Source organism: Bufo gargarizans, chromosome 1 (assembly GCF_014858855.1).
Source record: "Bufo gargarizans isolate SCDJY-AF-19 chromosome 1, ASM1485885v1, whole genome shotgun sequence".
NCBI classification, from domain to species: domain Eukaryota; kingdom Metazoa; phylum Chordata; class Amphibia; order Anura; family Bufonidae; genus Bufo; species Bufo gargarizans.
Window position 1 is genome coordinate 725,647,364 of NC_058080.1, and position 15,467 is coordinate 725,662,830.

The window sequence follows — 15,467 nt, forward strand, 5'->3', positions numbered from 1 at the left end:
GATGATTATCATTATGGTTATATATTAATATACTTATGGTATTGTTTATATTACGATGACCATCAATATTAGTATATATTATTATACTTATGGTATATTAGTCTATTTTGTATTACCAATAGTGGTTCTAATTTTATATGTGATTTTATGTGTGGTCACGTATACTTGTGTATACGTCATGTATATATGTGCTTTCATATATTCTCTCATATACACATATATCTACAGTGGGATGCGAAAGTTTGAGCAACCTTGTTATTCGTCATGATTTTCCTGTATAAATCGTTGGTTGTTACGATAAAAAATGTCAGTTAAATATATCATATAGGAGACTGTCATGGTCTTACCTTCTCACTGTTCTCCTTCGTTTGACATGTGCTGGCGGCCATCTTGGTTTCTGGGTTTCTTGTAGCCTCCCACCCTGCGGCTTCTCCTTCCCACTGGGAGGAGCTGGATGCCTAGCTCATATATATAGGAGGTCTGTGGCTTCAGTTCCTTGCTTGGTCCTCCTGTGTTCACATGCTTCTAAGACTGCTGCTGCTTCTGGTTCCTGATCCTGGCCTCGTCTGACTACCCCGTTGGTTCCTGATCCTGGCTTCGTCTGACTACCCTGCTGGTTCCTGATCCTGGCTTCGTCTGACTACCCTGCTGGTTCCTGATCCAGGCTTCGTCTGACTACCCTTCTGGTTCCTGACCTCCTGTCTACGCAAGACCCTGCTTCGGTTTAGCCATCCGTTTGGACTTTTGCTTACAGCTTGCTTTTCAATAAAGCCTTCTTATTTCCACTTATCTCTGTTGCACGTCTGGTTCATGGTTCCATGACATTAGGACCAAGCCATGAATTTTGACGGTACAGGGCCATCCTCGCTACCTACGCTGGTTGCCAGACTTGATCAGCAGGATCACCTGTTGGGTCGGTTCGCTGTGGCGTTGCAAACCCTGCTTGAACGCACGGCTCATTTCGCTTCCGTTGCCGATGGGTCGGTTGTCGCTCCTGGGCCCGCTCCTACTGCCGCTCCGGTTGTTGCGCCAGAGTCTACCCCGACACCTGTTGCTGCGCCTGCGGTGTCTCGGGGTATGACCGGTTCTGCCCCCCTTCCACAGCGCTTTGGGGGAGAGCCAACTCAGTGCCGAGGTTTCCTTAACCAGGTGGGCATTTATTTCGAGTTGCTGCCACATGCCTTTCCTACTGAGAGATCAAAGGTGGGCTTCTTGATCTCGCTGCTCTCGGACAAGGCCTTGGCCTGGGCCAGCCCTTTATGGGAGAACAACAATCCGGTGGTTGCCGAGTTTTCCGGTTTTGTTGCTTCTCTTCGGAAGGTATTCGATGTGCCGGCTCGTGCTGCCTCTGCTGCGAAGCTCCTTATGTCCATCAGACAGGGTTCACGATCCGTAGCTGAATACGCCATTGAGTTTCGTACCCTGGCAGCAGAGGTGGGCTGGAATAATGAGGCTCTGGTCGCTGCTTTCTCTCATGGTCTCTCGGATGCCTTGAAGGATGAGGTTGCAGCTAAGGACCTACCAGTGGAGCTCGAGTCTCTTATTTCTTTCCTGATTTTGATTGACACCAGACTCAGGGAGAGACCTTCCTTTAAGGAGAGCCTGCGGAGGCCTTCTAACAGATTGGCGCCTACGTTTGCTGTCCCACCCGTGCCTCCCTCTCCTCCCACGCCTCCTGGGGATGACTTGTCTGGGGGTGAACCCATGCAGCTGGGGTTTGCTCGCCTGTCCGAGGGGGAGAGGGTACTCCGGAGACGCGAGGGCCGATGCATGTACTGTGGTCTCGGTGGGCATTTTCGGTTGGCATGTCCGAACCGTCCGGGAAACGCTCGCACCTGAGATCCTGTCGGGGGCAGATCTTGGGTGGAGTCTCCTCGTCCCCGGTTTCCCGTGTTGACAAACCACTGATCACTGTTGTCCTCTCCTGGGTCGGGGGCTCGGTGACGACCCAGGCGTTGGTGGACTCTGGTGCTGGTGGTTTGTTCATTGATAGTGTGTTCGCTGCCGCCAATTCCATTCCTCTGCAGCCTCGAGGTTCCCCACTGGCTCTTGAGGCGATAGACGGCAGACCCCTTCTGCTGCCACACGTGACTCATGAGACCCTTCCAGTGGGGATAGCCATTGGTGCCGTTCACAGAGAGTCGGTCTGTCTCCAGGTGATTTCGTCTCCACACTACTCGGTGGTCTTGGGGTACCCCTGGCTCCAGAAGCATAATCCGACTTTCGATTGGAGATCGGCCGAGATCCTCTCGTGGTCACCGCAGTGTGGGGCTAGTTGCATCCATGGGCCTGTCAAGTTGCTGTGTACTTCCTCGGACTCTCTGTTGCCTCCTGAATACGAAGAGTACCGGGATGTATTCGATAAGGTGCGCGCGGTTGCCCTACCTCCGCACCGCCCATACGATTGTGCCATAGAGTTACAATCTGGTGCCGTTCCTCCTCGTGGCAAAGTCTACCCACTGTCGGTAGCGGAGAATGAGGCCATGGAGGAGTACGTGAGGGAGGCGCTTTCACGCGGACACATTCGCAAATCCTCGTCCCCGGCAGGGGCTGGATTTTTCTTTGTGAAAAAGAAGGGCGGTGAGTTGAGGCCTTGTATCGATTACAGGGGTCTCAATCGCATCACGATCAAGAACGCTTACCCGATACCCTTGATTTCCGAGCTGTTCGATCGCCTCAAAGGGGCCACGGTCTTTACCAAACTCGACCTGAGGGCGGCATATAACCTGGTAAGGATCAAGGCGGTGTCACAACCAGACAGCTGAGAAGCTCTGACAGAGGCCTTTCAGAACCTCCTCCTTGACTTCTGTGTTGTGGTATTCAGCTCCTCCTCTCATTAGCGTCTCTCAGCTGTTATGTGTTGGACTAATTGTTTCCCTTTAAATTCTTCCCAAGAATGCTTTTCTGGGCGGCTTATATTTCTTCCTAGAGTATGTGTGCATGCCCATCTGGTTCTCCTCTCCTCCACAAAGTTAAGTGTTACACTGTTATCTGTTATTTTCTGTTTGCTGGATCCCAGGTGACCCTGACTCCCTCCGTGTCTGGTGTAGGGAGCCGGTGGTCGTGTCCCCTCACTATTGTAGGGTGCTCAGGGCTTTATAGTCAAGGTTCGTGGATATGCATACCTCCACCATTCGGATCTATGCATAGGCTGAGCAGCCAGGGAAAGTGCCAGGTCTTCTACAGGGGTCTCCCTTTCGTTCCTTAGCTTTTGGATCCAGCGAGACATTTATGCATGTTGTTTTGCCTTGTTACCTGTACACATTCCGTGACATTATAAGCCGCCTAAACCGTCTTAAGCATGGATCCGGTTTCGCTTTTGGCTGAACGCTTCCAGGGTCTTTCATTGGAGGTAGCTGACCTCCGTAAGACTTTTTCTCAGCTTCAAGTGACCGGTTCAGCTTGCGTTCATGGAGCTTGTTCTGAGCCTAAGATCTCGCTCCCGGATACGTTCTCCGGGGGTAGTGAGAATTTTGTGCGTTTTAGAGAGGCTTGCAAACCCCATTTTCGCCTTCTTCCCCATTCTTCTGTTGATGAGGAACGGAGGGTGGGGATCATTATATCGCTGCTCAGGGGTAACGCTCAGTCCTGGGCCTTTTCGCTGCCGGAGGGGGCACGGCCCCTCCGTTCAGTGGATGAATTCTTTTTAGCCCTGGGTCAGATATATGATGATCCGGATCGTATTGCTCTGGCGGAGTCTAGACTACGTCTCCTATGCCAGGGTAAACAATCCGCAGAAATATACTGCTCAGAATTTCGGAGTTGGGCAGCTGATACTGGTTGGAATGATGCTGCACTCCCAAGTCAATTTTGCCATGGTCTTTCAGAGGGATTGAAAGATGCATTTGCCTTTCATGAAAGGCCTATTTCTTTGGACTCTGCTATGTCTCAGGCCGTTCGTATTGACAGGCGTCTTAGAGAGAAAGGAGAGATCTCTCCTTCCTGTCATACTCGGTCCCAGGACTGTGCAGCGGTCCCATTCTCTGCGCAGGGGTCTCAGTCGCTGTCAGCCCCTTCTGAGCAGGAGCCCATGCAGCTGGGGTTGATTGCTTCTGACAATAGAAGATTCAGCCCGCAGGGGAGGGTTTGTTTTTGTTGTGGAGGTATAAATCATTTGGCAAATATTTGTCCCTCTAGGAGATTCAGGCAGTTCTCTGGGAGTAATAAAGAAACAAACAGGAAAAAATCTTTTAAAAATGTTCCGTCTGTTACTATTGGCAGGGTTGAGGCGGAAATTGAAGGTTTTCTGTTTGCTTGTAGTTCCCGTTTTGTCCTGCCTGCTAGGGTGGCGCTAGAGAGCAAGAACATTTTTTGTGAGATTTTTGTGGATAGTGGAGCAGCGGTCAATCTCATTGATAATCACTTTGCGATAACTCATGGTTTCCAGGTGTGCGCTTTGAGAAAGGATATTCCTGTATTTGCTATCGATTCCGCTCCACTTTCTCAGAAATCATTAAAGGGCATAGTTCACAATATTCGTTTAATTGTGAGTGATGCTCATGTTGAGGATGTGTCATGTTTCGTCCTTAGCGGTTTGCCCACCCCGCTGGTGTTGGGGCTGCCCTGGCTCACTAAGCATAACCCCACCATTGATTGGCAAGCGAAGCAAATAAATGGTTGGAGTGACTTTTGCAGAGAGAATTGCCTCATGACATCTGTTTCTGAGGTTGCTACTAAGACTGTACCATCTTTTCTCTCTGAATTTTCGGATGTCTTCTCTGAGAGTGGAGTTCAGGATTTGCCCCCGCACAGGGAGTACGATTGCCCTATTAATCTCACCCCAGGCGCCAAGCTGCCTAAATCTCGTTTATACAATCTTTCCCAACCTGAGAGGATCGCTATGCGTGCTTATATCTCTGAGAGTCTGAGAAAGGGACACATACGACCCTCGAAGTCACCTGTTGCCGCTGGTTTTTTCTTTGTTAAGAAAAAAGATGGTTCTTTAAGACCTTGTCTGGATTTCAGGGAGCTGAACAATATCACAATTCGTGACCCTTATCCGCTTCCTCTGATCCCGGACCTATTTAACCAGGTTGTTGGGGCTAAAGTCTTTTCCAAATTAGATTTAAGAGGGGCATACAACCTGGTCAGGGTCAGAGAAGGGGACGAATGGAAGACGGCCTTCAATACCCCTGAGGGCCATTTTGAAAACTTGGTTATGCCTTTTGGTTTGATGAATGCCCCAGCCGTTTTCCAGCATTTCGTGAACAGCATTTTTTATCATTTGATGGGAAAATTTGTATTGGTGTATTTGGATGACATTTTGATTTTTTCTCCCGATTTCAAAACTCATAAGGAACATTTACGTCAGGTCTTGCTCATCCTGCGGGAGAATAAATTATATGCGAAACTGGAAAAATGTGTGTTTGCGGTTCAAGAAATTCAATTTCTGGGGGTTTCTTCTCTCCGCTTCTGGTTTTCGCATGGACCCAGAGAAGGTCCGGGCTGTGCTTGAGTGGGAGCTTCCTGAGAATCAAAAGGCGCTGATGCGTTTTTTGGGCTTTGCCAATTATTACAGGAAGTTCATCTTGAATTATTCTTCTATTGTTAAACCACTCACTGATATGACCAGAAAGGGGGTAGATTTTTCTTCTTAGTCAGTAGAGGCGCGTAAGGCTTTTTCTGATATCAAGGAGAGTTTTGCTTCCGCTCCCATCTTGGTGCAACCTGATGTTTCGTTACCCTTCATAGTTGAGGTTGATGCTTCTGAGGTGGGTGTGGGGGCGGTCTTGTCTCAGGGTTCCTCTCCTGCCAATTGGCGACCGTGTGCCTTTTTCTCAAGAAAACTCTCCTCCGCAGAGAGAAATTACGATGTGGGAGATAGGGAATTGTTGGCCATCAAGTTGGCTTTTGAGGAATGGCGCCATTGGCTAGAGGGAGCCAGACACCCTATTACCGTATTTACTGACCATAAAAATCTGGCCTACTTGGAGTCAGCCAAGCGTCTGAACCCGAGACAGGCCAGATGGTCGTTGTTCTTTTCTAGGTTTAATTTTGTTGTCACGTTCCGCCCTGGAGTTAAGAATGTAAAGGCAGATGCCCTGTCACGTTGTTTTCCGGGAGGCGGGAATTTTGAAGACCCGGGTCCCATTTTGGCTGAAGGTGTGGTGGTCTCTGCTCTTTTTCCTGAATTGGAGGCAGAGGTGCAGGCAGCCCAGTCAGAGGCTCCTGATCTTTGTCCTCCTGGGAGGTTGTTTGTGCCTCTCGCTTTAAGACACAAGATTTTTAAAGAACACCACGATACGGTCCTTGCTGGGCACCCGGGGGTAAGAGCCACACTGGATCTCATCGCTCGGAGATTCTGGTGGCCTGCGCTTCGTAAGTCGGTTGAGGGTTTTGTGGCAGCCTGCGAGACTTGCGCTCGTGCCAAAGTCCCTCATTCACGGCCATCAGGTCCTCTCCTTCCCTTACCCATTCCTTCCCGTCCTTGGACACATCTGTCCATGGACTTTATCACGGACCTGCCTCGTTCCTCGGGGAAGACTGTGATTCTGGTGGTGGTGGACCGTTTTAGCAAAATGGTGCATTTCATCCCTTTTCCTGGTTTGCCCAATGCTAAGACGCTGGCGCAGGCATTTGTTGATCACATTGTCAAATTGCACGGTATTCCTTCAGACATAGTCTCTGATAGGGGCACGCAGTTTGTTTCCAGATTCTGGAAGGCTTTCTGTTCTCGCTTGGGGGTTCGGTTGTCATTCTCTTCTGCTTTCCACCCGCAGTCGAATGGCCAGACAGAGCGCGTCAATCAGAATCTGGAGACATATCTGCGCTGTTTTGTGGCGGAGAATCAAGAGGATTGGTGTTCTTTTTTGTCCCTTGCTGAGTTTGCTTTAAATAACCGTCGTCAGGAGTCCTCTGATAAGTCACCATTTTTTGGTGCATATGGGTTTCATCCACAGTTTGGGACTTTCTCGGGAGAGGGGTCTTCTGGTTTACCTGATGAGGACAGATTCTCCTCGTCTTTGTCATCTATTTGGCAAAAGATTCAAGATAATCTAAAGAGCATGAGTGAGAGATATAAGCGTGTGGCTGATAAGAGACGTGTGCTTGGTCCGGACCTGAATGTTGGTGATCTGGTGTGGTTGTCTACCAAGAATATCAAATTGAAGGTTCCCTCCTGGAAGTTGGGTCCTAGGTTTATTGGGCCTTACAAAATCCTGTCTGTCATCAATCCTGTTGCATACCGTCTTGATCTTCCTCAGACTTGGAAGATCCATAATGTTTTTCATAAGTCCTTATTGAAACCTTATGTTCAACCCATTGTACCCTCGCCTTTGCCTCCTCCTCCGATTATGGTTGATGGGAATCTTGAATTTCAGGTCTCTAGGATTGTGGATTCTCGTCTTGTCCGCGGTTCTCTTCAGTACCTTGTTCACTGGGAGGGGTATGGTCCTGAGGAGAGGATGTGGGTCTCAGTGACGGACATTAAAGCCTCTCGTCTCATCAAGGCTTTCCATAGGTCCCATCCTGAGAAGGTGGGTTCTGAGTGTCCGGAGTCCACTCGTAGAGGGAGGGGTACTGTCACAACCAGACAGCTGAGAAGCTCTGACAGAGGCCTTTCAGAACCTCCTCCTTGAGTTCTGTGTTGTGGTATTCAGCTCCTCCTCTCATTAGCGTCTCTCAGCTGTTATGTGTTGGACTAATTGTTTCCCTTTAAATTCTTCCCCAGAATGCTTTTCTGGGCGGCTTATATTTCTTCCTGGAGTATGTGTGCATGCCCATCTGGTTCTCCTCTCCTCCACAAAGTTAAGTGTTACACTGTTATCTGTTATTTTCTGTTTGCTGGATCCCAGGTGACCCTGACTCCCTCCGTGTCTGGTGTAGGGAGCCGGTGGTCGTGTCCCCTCACTATTGTAGGGTGCTCAGGGCTTTATAGTCAAGGTTCGTGGATATGCATACCTCCACCATTCGGATCTATGCATAGGCTGAGCAGCCAGGGAAAGTGCCAGGTCTTCTACAGGGGTCTCCCTTTCGTTCCTTAGCTTTTGGATCCAGCGAGACATTTATGCATGTTGTTTTGCCTTGTTACCTGTACACATTCCGTGACAGGCGGGCGATGAGTGGAAGACCGCGTTTAACACCAGGACCGGTCATTATGAATCCTTGGTTATGCCCTTTGGGTTGTGCAATGCGCCCACAGTCTTCCAGGAATTCATCAACGATGTTTTCCGTGACCTGTTGCAGCAGTGTGTGGTGGTCTATTTGGATGACATCTTGGTATATTCTGAATCCATGGAGGCCCACATTATGGATGTCAGACGAGTGTTGCAACGGTTACGAGAGAACAGGCTGTTCGGTAAGCTTGAGAAATGCGAGTTTCACCGATCCCAGGTAACCTTCTTAGGTTACATCATTTCCGCTGAGGGGTTCTCCATGGATCCTGAGAAGGTTTCGGCTGTCTTACAGTGGCCCCAGCCCAGTGGTCTCCGTGCCCTGCAGCGCTTTTTGGGCTTCGCCAATTATTATCGGAAGTTCATCAGGGACTTTTCTATGCTAGCCAAGCCTCTCACGGATCTGACCAGGAAGGGCAGTAATTTCCAGGTCTGGCCGCTCGAGGCCATCCGAGCTTTTGAGGCTCTAAAGTCCGCCTTTGTGTCGGCTCCGATTCTGTCGCATCCCAACCCTGGGTTGCCCTTTGTCCTCGAGGTGGACGCGTCTGAGACGGGAGTAGGCGCCCTCCTGTCTCAGCGTAGAACACCCGAGGGTCCTCTGCTTCCCTGTGGGTTTTACTCCCGGAAACTGTCTTCCGCGGAGTGCAACTATCAGATTGGTGACAGGGAGTTATTGGCCATCGTGCAGGCCCTTAAAGAATGGAGGCACTTGCTCGAGGGTTCGGTGGTTCCGGTTCTCATCCTGACGGACCACAAGAATCTGACCTACCTTTCTGAGGCCAAGAGATTGACACCACGTCAGGCCAGATGGGCTCTGTTCTTGTCACGTTTTAATTACGTGGTCTCCTACCTACCCGGTTCCAAGAACATCAGAGCGGATGCCTTATCACGGCAGTACTCCGAGCTGTCCGGGGAGGAGTCGATTCCGACTTCGGTCATACCTCCGAATCAGATCCTGGCCGCCATTCGCACCAGCCTGACCTCTCCCCTGGGTGAGCAGATTTTGGCGGCTCAATCTGGTGCTCCCTCTGGGAGACCCAACGGCAGGTGTTTCGTGCCTGAGGAGTTGCGCACTCGGTTGTTGCGAACCTACCATAACTCCAAGGCCGCGGGGCATCCTGGAAAGAATCAGCTGTCCTGGGCTGTTTCACGTCTGTTCTGGTGGCCTTCTCTACGTTCCGACATTGCCGCATATGTAGCGGCATGCTCCGTTTGTGCCCAGAGTAAGTCCCCTCGGCACCTTCCGTTGGGCCTTTTGCAACCCATAGCCACCGGGGAGCGCCCATGGTCATACCTGGGGATGGATTTCATTGTGGACCTCCCTGCATCCCGAGGCCATACGGTCATTCTCATGATTGTGGATCGGTTTTCCAAAATGTGCCACTGTGTTCCTCTCAAGAAGTTACCCTCTGCACAAGAGTTGGCCACGATTTTCGCCAGGGAGGTCTTCCGGTTGCACGGTTTGCCCAAGGAGATTGTGTCGGATCAGGGGAGTCAGTTTGTGTCCAGGTTCTGGCGCGCCTTTTGCTCCCAGTTGGGGATTCATCTCTCTTTCTCCTCGGCCTACCACCCTCAGTCCAATGGGGCCGCAGAACGATCCAATCAGGCCTTGGAGCAATTCCTTCGTTGCTATGTCTCCGATCACCAAGACAATTGGGTTGACCTCCTGCCTTGGGCTGAGTTTGCCAGGAACACGGCGGTGAACTCTTCCTCTGGGACGTCTCCCTTCATGGCCAATTATGGGTTCCAACCTGCCGTGTTACCGGAGGTATTCTCTCCCCAGGATATTCCGGCTGTGGAGGATCACCTTTCCGTCCTACGTGCTTCTTGGGTACAGATCCAGAGGTCCCTTGAGGTCTCTGCGCAGCGCCAGAAACTCCAGGCTGATCGCAGACGAGCGCCCGCTCCTTCCTACCAGGTCGGAGACCGTGTATGGTTGTCCACCCGCAACCTCAACCTTCGAGTGCCCACTCCCAAGCTGGCGCCTCGCTTTGTTGGTCCCTTCCGAGTGCTTCGCAGGGTAAACCCGGTAGCCTATGCCCTTGCGCTTCCTCCTGGCATGCGGATCTCCAACGTGTTTCATGTCTCCCTGTTGAAGCCATTGGTGTGTAATCGTTTCACTTCCTCGGTTCCTCGGCCCCGTCCGGTCCAAGTGGGCAATCGTGAGGAATATGAAGTGAGCAATATCCTGGACTCACGCCTGGTCCGCGGTCGGTTGCAGTTTTTGGTCCATTGGCGTGGTTATGGTCCAGAGGAGCGTTCCTGGGTTCCCTCCGCAGATGTCCATGCTCCTGCTTTGCTCCGAGCCTTCCACGCACGCTTCCCTCAGAAACCGTTCCTTACTCCGCGGAGGAGGGGCCCTTGAGGGGGAGGTACTGTCATGGTCTTACCTTCTCACTGTTCTCCTTCGTTTGACATGTGCTGGCGGCCATCTTGGTTTCTGGGTTTCTTGTAGCCTCCCACCCTGCGGCTTCTCCTTCCCACTGGGAGGAGCTGGATGCCTAGCTCATATATATAGGAGGTCTGTGGCTTCAGTTCCTTGCTTGGTCCTCCTGTGTTCACATGCTTCTAAGACTGCTGCTGCTTCTGGTTCCTGATCCTGGCCTCGTCTGACTACCCCGTTGGTTCCTGATCCTGGCTTCGTCTGACTACCCTGCTGGTTCCTGATCCTGGCTTCGTCTGACTACCCTGCTGGTTCCTGATCCAGGCTTCGTCTGACTACCCTTCTGGTTCCTGACCTCCGTCTACGCAAGACCCTGCTTCGGTTTAGCCATCCGTTTGGACTTTTGCTTACAGCTTGCTTTTCAATAAAGCCTTCTTATTTCCACTTATCTCTGTTGCACGTCTGGTTCATGGTTCCATGACAGAGACACACACAGTGATATCTGAGAAGTGAAATGAAGTTTATTGGATTTACAGAAAGTGTGCTATAATTGTTTAAACAAAATTAGGCAGGTGCATAAATTTGGGCACTGTTGTCATTTTATTGATTCCAAAACCTTTAGAACTAATTATTGGAACTCAAATTGGCATGGTAAGCTCAGTGACCCCTGACCTACATACACAGGTGAATCCAATTATGAGAAAGTGTATTTAAGGGGGTCAATTGTAAGTTTCCCTCCTCTTTTAATTTTCTCTGAAGAGTAGCAACATGGGGGTCTCAAAACAACTCTCAAATGACCTGAAGACAAAGATTGTTCACCATCATGGTTTAGGGGAAGGATACAGAAAGCTGTCTCAGAGATTTCAGCCGTCTGTTTCCACAGTTAGGAACATATTGAGGAAATGGAAGACCACAGGCTCAGTTCAAGTTAAGGCTCGAAGTGGCAGACCAAGAAAAATCTCGGCTAGACAGAAGCGACGAATGGTGAGAACAGTCAGAGTCAACCCACAGACCAGCACCAAAGACCTACAACATCATCTTGCTGCAGATGGAGTCACTGTGCATCGTTCAACCATTCGGCGCACTTTACACAAGGAGATGCTGTATGCGAGAGGGATGCAGAGGAAGACTTTTCTCCGCCCACAGCACAAAAAGTGCCACTTGAGGTGGGCTAAAGCACATTTGGACAAGCCAGCTTCATTTTGGAATAAGGTGATGTGGACTGATGAAACTAAAATTGAGTTATTTGGCCATAACAAGGGGCGTTATGCATGAAGGAAAAAGAACACAGCATTCCAAAAAAAACACCTGCTACCTACAGTAAAATATGGTGGTGGTTCCATCATGCTGTGGGGCTGTGTGGCCAGTGCAGGGACTGGGAATCTTGTCAAAGTTGAGGGACGCATGGATTCCACTCAGTATCAGCAGATTCTGGAGACCAATGTCCAGGAATCAGTGACAAAGCTGAAGCTGCGCTGGGGCTGGATCTTTCAACAAGACAACGACCCTAAACACTGCTCAAAATCCACTAAGGCATTTATGCAGAGGAACAAGTACAACGTTCTGGAATGGCCATCTCAGTCCCCAGACCTAAATATAATTGAAAATCTGTGGTGTGACTTATAGAGAGCTGTCCATGCTCGGAAGCCATCAAACCTGAATAAACTAAAGATGTTTTGTAAAGAGGAATGGTCCAAAATACCTTCAACCAGAATCCAGACTCTCATTGGAACCTACAGGAAGCGTTTAGAGGCTGTAATTTCTGCAAAAGGAGGATCTACTAAATATTGATTTCATTTTTGTGGTGCCCAAATTTATGCACTTGCCTAATTTTGTTTAAACAATTATAGCACACTTTCGGTAAATCCAATAAACTTCATTTCACTTCTCAAATATCACTGTGTGTGTCTCCTATATGATATATTTAACTGACATTTTTTATCGTAAAAACCAACTATTTATACAGGAAAATCATGACGATTAACAAGGTTGCCCAAACTTTCGCATCCCACTGTATATGCACTTTATACTATTATTTAATTTCCATCCTCATTTATGATATATCTCTATAAATGCGTGGAAAATATTTATCTCTCCCAACCACGTATTTTTTTACTTTTGTGTATGCACAGATTTTTATGTATACATTTTCTTTTGTCTTTAATATAATAACTATGTGTGTATACATTCCATTTACTTCTGTACAAAAAAAAACTTTTTGACTTGAAAAAGGAGTGTCCTGACTCCGAAACGCGTTGTCACTCATCAATAAAGACCCTATATTTATTTATCTACTGAGGTCATGTCTTTTCGCCAGAAGGTATCAACTGGTGTACTATTTTAGTGCACAAAACTTTTCCCTTTATGCCCTATTAAGAAGAAAATAACATTAAATAGCATTGCATAAGAGTGGAGTGTGGGTGCCGCAGATACATTTCCAAGATATCATTACACTTTTCCATCGATTAGATCATCTCATCTCATTGTCTCTGGTTTTTGTTACACCATGACTTTTCCTTTGGGGAACAATTGGCAATAGTCCCAGGAAGACAGCTCTCAATAACATTAAACTCAGAGGCTATGAAGCCGGCAGTGGCTCCTCTGGAGTGGCACTGAAGAGGTTAAACAGATATTGCCAGCACACAATGATTAATTTCTAAGATCTCCAAAAAAAATAAAGAGACACTCTGCAAGGTTAAATATACTATATTTCAGGGAAAGTGATGCCCAAACATATAGATAAATCCATAAAAACGTCTGATATATCTACTCAGAATTATCTCCAGAGCTGTAATTCACACGTTTCTGTATTTGTTATGTAACGGATGTTTTGTTTGAGGGCATCAAATCTTTTATTTAAGGGGGTTTCTGCTGTAGAAATGGTTCATCAATATGTGATAGGGGTCTGACTCTAAGTACTGCTACTTAACAGGGCAAAGGTGCTCTAGTGGGTAAATAGGGGGTGTATTTTCAGATGCAATGGAATGTGGAAAGCTGCTTTAAATAGGTTTTGGAGACCTAGCAAGCCCTGCTAACACACCTAATATTACACATAACTTACCTGTAGAAAGTTTTTAATATACAGTGTTTGCCATCCAGAAGTTGTGTGGATCAGCGTCTCGGGAACCTACTCATGTGATGTTCTTCTTCTGAAAATCCAGTTTCCACCAATGTCATTTCTTTTACCAGGTTTCTGGCCTGGGCTATGGATGGGACATCACTTTCACTGTGGATGGTTCCAAAACTATTCCTAATCCTCTCATGAATCCACCTCAGCTATGCTTGCGCCAGGGAGAGAAATAGTTCTGGTTCTGTCCACAGTACTTCTCCCATCCTGGGCTGTGGAAGCGATATCTTGTCCATAGGTCTGGCAAGGGCTCGACTGGGACGAAAAAGCAGCCCTTGTACACAGCCCTTGCAGTCAGCATACAATAGACCGGTGCATCTCAATAAATTGAAATGTTATTTAAAAGTTAATTTATTTAAGTAATTCAATTCAAAAAGTGAAACTCATATATTCTATAGATTCATTACAGACAAAGTAATCTATTTCAAGCATTCATTTCTTTTAATGTTGATGATTATGGCTTATAGCTAATGAAAACCTAAAGGTCAGTATCTCAGAATATTAGAACATTATACTGTATGAGACCAATTAAAAAAAAGATTTTTAATACAGAAATATTGTCCTACTGAAAAATATGTACAGTATATGCATGGAGGCTATCAGACTGTGGCACTGCTGAGGTGTTATGGAAGCCAAGGTTGCTTTGATAGCGGCCTTCAGCTCGTCTGCATTGTTGTGTCTGGTGTCTCTCATTTTGCTCTTGACAATACCCTAGAAATTATCTATGGGATTTAGGTCAGGCTAGTTTGCTGGCCAATCAAGCACAGTGATACTGTGGTTATTAAACCAGGTATTGGTACTTTTGGCATAAAGCTTGTCAGCAGACGGAAGCATGAAGTGCTGTAAGATTTCCTGGTAGACGGCTCTGCTGACTTTGGAGTTGATATAACACAGTAGACTAACACCAGTAGATGACATGGCTTCACAAACCATCACTGACTAGAAACTTCACCCTGGACCTCAGGCAACGTGGATTGTGTGCCTCTTCTTTCTTCCTCCAGATTCTCGGACATTGATTTTCCCCAAAAAATTCTAAATTTACTTTGATCTGAAAACAGGACATTGGACCCTTGAGCAACAGCCCAGTCTTTTTTCTCCTTAGCTCCGGTAAGACACTTCGGATGTTTGTGGGTCATGAGTGGCTTGCCACAAGGAATCCAAAACTTGTAGCCCATGTCCTGGTTACATCTAAGTGTGGTGGCTCTAAGCACTGACTCCAGCCACATTCCACTCCTTGTCAATTTCCCCACAAATCTTGAATGGCCTTTTACTGACAATTCTTTAAGGTGCTGTGGTTATCCTTGTTGCATGTGCACCTTTTTCGACCACACCTTTTTCTTAGCACTCTGTGAACAGCCATCTTCTTTACCAATGACTGTCATCTGGACAACTGTCAAGTCAGCAGTTTCAGCTGGTTAGAGGGTGACACCATGAAGAACATTTACTAAGCCCCTTATGCCACTATTGTGAGGTAAAAATAATTGCACATTATGGCGCACTCCATATGTGCACCATAATTTGCAATTTTTTAGGTGTGACTGAGGATAGGCCATCACTTAAAAAAGTATGGACAACCCCTTTAAGTCTGATAAGGCAATTTCCTTTAAGCCTGATATGGCAAGCAGTTACTTGCCCAACTGGCTTGTTTGTAAAAACATTTTTGGGCTGTACCAAAAAAAGTGTATTGTGTATGACTTAACATTCAACATTTACATCCTATCTACAGGACAGCATGCCTGGTCCCTAGAGGCTACATTGCTAGGTCCCCAACCCAATTTCTAGAATGGTGTTCTCAAGCCCCCTGTTCTTCCCCATTGCATGACCGCAGGGAGGAAGAGTTTGAATG